The 5,038-nt window shown below is 39.2% G+C and overlaps 1 protein-coding gene across 1 annotated transcript in view; it reads right to left on the bottom strand.

The window, feature by feature from the left end:
- Positions 1-297: 297 nt before the first annotated feature.
- Positions 298-5,038, bottom strand: part of SELENOT (selenoprotein T) — a 10,940-nt gene continuing 6,199 nt past the window's right edge. Inside the window, exon 5 of the mRNA XM_019532582.1 lies at positions 298-1,032. The gene's annotated coding sequence lies outside the window, so the exon portion shown is untranslated. The remainder of the gene's footprint in view (positions 1,033-5,038) is intronic.

Raw genomic sequence — 5,038 nt, 5'->3', positions numbered from 1 at the left:
GTCAACCACAGCAAAAAGCTTCCTAGAAAGTTTGTGGTATCTCCATCCTTGGAAATTTTCAAAAGCAGGTTTGACAGGCACTTGGCAGGGTGGTTTAGTCTGAGATAATCCTTCCTCATACAGGGAGCAAGACTATATAATCTCCGGAGATCCCTTCCTCTCCTGCTTTTCTACAATTCAGAAACTAATCAGTTCTCTCATCCAAGTCATGTATCTGAAGTGTATATTTTCTAGACTTGTTTATATTCTCAGCATAAAACATTTATATTTTCTATAATCTTAATACAAGATACTTCACACAGCAAATGACAACTCTTTATTTAAATTACATTTGCTTAGTTTATATTTAGGACAGTATAAAGGCCCAGCTTTTCCATTCTTTTAACTGGGTGAGGAAGAAACTCCTGAGCTGGCCAATGCAGTTTAAAAAGCAGTTATCTTTTTTGTTTTTTCTGAAATCACAAAAGTGATGCAATTACTCTCCATATAGTTTTGTCCATATAATTTAGCATATAGTGCACCATTTCACTCTGCAATATATTTGGAAAAATATACAAACCTGATATAACCATATTAGAGATGTCTGATAGATAGTTGTCAATTATTTAAGACAGTTTAGGACTATATCAGATATTCCTGTAATTCTATTTTAAACTACAAAAAGAACATAAATTCATATAAAATTACAACAGATTAGACAAACTTTTTCCAAGGAAAAATTAGATATCAACTCAATCTGCCATTCTGTGAAACATGAATATAAAATAAAAGTTACAATTAGTAATGCCTGTATTGTTTAGCTATGAACTGGTCGAATTAACTCTTAAAAAAACTATACAGTATTATTGCACTCCATGAACGTGCAGTATTTGGAAACATGCCAGCACTGAAAGAGGTCTTCCATCGAGGTTTTTCAGGAGGTACAACGTGACTGTAAAGAAAGCATCCAGTCTGCACTAACAGCTTGCTGTCTTCAGTGCAGGCCTTCATTGGTTTCAGCCACGCTGCCAATGGAAAGTTTTGCTTTAATGCCTGAAAAGAAATGCATAAAAAACATTGTTATGGGGGGAGGGCACTTCCTTCTTGATCAAACGAAAGGAAACTGTCTGTGAAATATCTCTATACACTTCTGGAAGTTCCAACATACTCACTCAGATTGTGGAGAAGAACTACTCATTACACATTTACGGAGATGAAAAGTGATGTGGGAAGGTAGTTGGACTATACTTAGAATCCTGGGGGAGAGTTAAGTAAAGAAGAAACTAAGGCGGGGGAGGAGGGGAAAACAAAACAAACCCCGCCCCCCCCCCAAACAACTCTAGGGAAATCTTTCTAAAAATGAAATCTACTAAGCCACTGAATCATCTCCAGAGGGAAATTATGATAGCTCCATTGCTTGGGAAATGTAGCTACAATCTAGTTTAAGCCTACAACAGCAGACTTCCTAGATTAACAGGATGAATGAACTTCATGTAACAGGAAATCCATGCCAAAAACTTGTACTCCACATTGCAAGTAGGAAGAGTGCACTGTCCAGGGTCCTACAAATAAGCATGCATCAAATATGAAGGATACAAAAGATCCAAGTCGTGCTTCTGAAGGAAGTGGGAGACAGCTAATTTTATATCTATTATGGGACCTCCTGTTCGTTTAATGATTAAAGCGTTAGCTAAAGGATGAATTGGTAAATCAGGCTTAAGTGATTTTGCTGGTCTGAAGGAACCAAAAGTCAAAGTCAACAACTTCATTTAACCCAATCAGCAGCACCTGTATAATAAAACTATGAAGCTGTTGACTTTTGTAACACCACCATGCTTTGGTTAAGCTGCTGGAAAAGGGGAAGGAAAAGCCCAAGAGGAAGGATTAAAATATCAGGTCTGAGGCTCAGAGATGAGACGAGGCCATGTCTGTATGCTTAGAAGCAGATGCCAACCTTGCACTGCCATAAGAATTATTATGGAGGCACAAAGGCCAAGCAAACAGACATCCATACCACTTGCCATGCCATGAATGCCCAAAATTTGTGGCCATGAAGTAGCTAGTATTAATTCGTGCTGTTATTTAGCAGCAGATGTCTGTTTGCTTGGCAGCCCAGAGCTGCTCACACTTTTCAAATGCCCCAGCAGATTCTCTAAGGGGCTTATCATCCAATCCCACACACCCCAGGAATTTCCATGCAGGATCAGGTCCCCCCACAAGCCCTGAGAGTGCCTGCCTGGCTTTCATCTGGTTACAGAGACACTGGTTTGACACTTCAGTGTGGTCCCAGGACTCAGACTGCAATGGAACCAGCTTTTGCCTGGTGTGCCTCTCAGTAAGCAGGGAAGACATCGCTCCTTGTCCCACAGGATCAACAGGTAATCTAAGTCTCTCCCAGCGAAGCAAATTTTCTGTGCTAGGACACATCCCAACACAGTTGATCCATTTCATTTGGTGGCATTTACTTGTAGCCTAGGAGATAAGCTAGAATCCCAGTCCCCACAAACATTACTCAGCATGAGCTTAAACTCAATACTCCCCCAACAAATGCATGCAGAATGTTTAAGCTCTGACAAATGTTACTACCTATCTAAATACTTGGTTTTGAAGCAGTTGACTTTTGTTTACTGTATCACATTCAAATCACAGGTGCCAAGGGAAAACTGCACCAGTGGCCAAAACCATATGGACCAGCAGAGTAAACACAATGTCCATGACATGTTCCTGATGAATCCCAACAAGAACACTTTCAAACGTGCTCTGCCCACATGCACCAAACCCAGAAACCATGCAGAGAAGCCACTCTGGAGGCATCTCTCTGCAGCTATCCTCACACCACTCTCTCTGGTGTATGCAATAACAGCCACAAAATGATGCCTACCAGAGTAGGTTTGTGGAAGAATTTCTTGATTTGGCATCTTCAAGTAAGACTGGGTCAGAATGTGTGCGCTCTAGAACCAGTCCTGCAGGGAAATGTCAGAGATGCGTTCTACATGTACTTGCAATTTGTTCACAAAACCTCAGCTCAGACACTAAGTCAAAAAACCACAAAGAAGTGAGGGCTCTGACCTGAAAGGGTACCCCCAGAGGCAGAAGGCTCAGATATACAACCAGTCTGGAACAGTAAAGCCCTTTAGCACAAGAATACCTCCATGAAAGTTGCACTACATCAATGCAGTTTAACTTAAAGAAAACCTTTCATGCACAAACAGCCCATGTTTGCACATAGATAGGTAATATTTTACTATATTAATATTACTAAGAATTATAGTTTATTGCACCCTTTGATATTTTTAAAATAGAACCTGTTTAAAGAGTGCTAGTTTTACAATTCAAATTTTAAACTTCTGTATTTAGTTATGACTTTTCATCCTCCAACTCACAGCTTTCCAAGTAGTATGTGCAGTTGGTTATTAAGTGAGCATAATGTGCAGAATACCAGGGTAATAGTGAGAAAAGGTAGTAATATATGTTCCTACTCTCTGGACTCATGAAACAAGCATGTCACTCATCTACTATATGTCGTAACATACGTAGGGTTTTAAATCTTCAAAGCTCAATACATGCTTTCCTATATTTTCAGACATCCCCAGTGGACAACTGACAGTTGTTGAACTCATATCCTGCCTAGCAAGATCAGTCTGTACAATCTTTCACTTCAAGCCAGAGGGAAGTTCTCTGGACAACAAAAATTTGGTACAACTACTCAAAGGTGCTACAGGCAGCTCATGGTTGGTAGTGAAACTGCTGAAAGACACCTGAAACATGGAGGTTAGACACTGGGCTCTGTCCTACCAAAGAGAGGTCATCGTAAATATCATTTACAGATGAGGGAAAAAGGAATCACTAGCAGTTATGGCAGAAAGATCAATTTTTAAGAAATTACTGGACAAATGTCTTCTATTACATATGTAACAGGGAGGAAATACACAAGAAGGAAATTTTTCTTCTTAAATGAGGTACAAAGGTGGGAAAGACACAAACACCCTGAATGAAGTTATGTTTATTATTTGTAACCTTTAAGAGCCAAAGTCATGGAGTAGGATTCCATTGTGCTAGATTCTGTACAAAGAAAATAAAAGCCAGTCTTTAACTCAGAGAGCTTATAATTTAAGTACAGGCAGTCCTCAACTTACAGCGTTTCAAGTTACAATGTTTCACACTTACAACATTTATAAATTAACACCCTGTTTCAACTTTATGACGTCAGTTTCTACTTTAGAACGCTTGATCCAATGTGATGCCACACCAGCAAACAAGTTTGTTGTGTCACCCATCTCCCTGGAGAACATCTGTCCAAACTTCCTTGGACACTTTCTTTAAGAAAGCAGACAAGACTCCAGAAAAACCTGCAGCCAAGACGCCTGAGAAGACTTCAGCCAAGAACCCTTCAAAAAGTCCAACCAAGAGCCTTTCATAAAGTCCAGCAAAGTCACCTCAAAGAAGTCCTTCCAAATCAATATGATTGCTTTTTACAATATAAATACATTAATGTAGCTAGATTACTCATCTATAATTGATCGAGTACATAATTCTTGGGTATTTTTGGTGAAAATAGGGTATCAGGCCTTGGTTCAGGAACAAATCCCCCATTTATAACATTGCTTCTTATGAGAAAATTGGTTCCGAGTTACAACATTTCGACTTAAGAAGCGGTTTTCAGGAACCAATTGCGTCCTAAGTCTGAGGACTGCCTGTACTGTCATCACAAAACCCAGTCCTCTTTTCTGCATGAAAAGGGTTAAGATATAGAAGAATGATCTATACTGTATCTGTACTTTATAAAGCAGGACTACCTGACTTGCCATTACAGGCAATCTCTTCTGGAAGGAAAATTTCCTGCTCCTGTGATGTCCAAAGCTTTCTTATTAATTACTTATATATCCCAAATTATCTTCTCCTGTTCTACTTAATTTTCTAAAGAAAGAAAACAAACAAATCCCCTAAAAAAACAGATTAACCCTACTACCTTACTTTGTCACAAACACACACCCTTTCCCCAAAAACTAAATGCTGTAAATAGGAGTTGACCTGGTTCAGACAGACAAAATTCTCCCTA

Source organism: Crocodylus porosus, unplaced genomic scaffold (genome assembly GCF_001723895.1).
Source record: "Crocodylus porosus isolate Cpor-Errol unplaced genomic scaffold, CroPor_comp1, whole genome shotgun sequence".
In the NCBI taxonomy this organism is placed as follows: Eukaryota; Metazoa; Chordata; order Crocodylia; family Crocodylidae; genus Crocodylus; species Crocodylus porosus.
The sequence above is the reverse complement of the archived record's forward strand: the minus strand, read 5'-3'. Positions and strand labels throughout refer to the sequence as shown.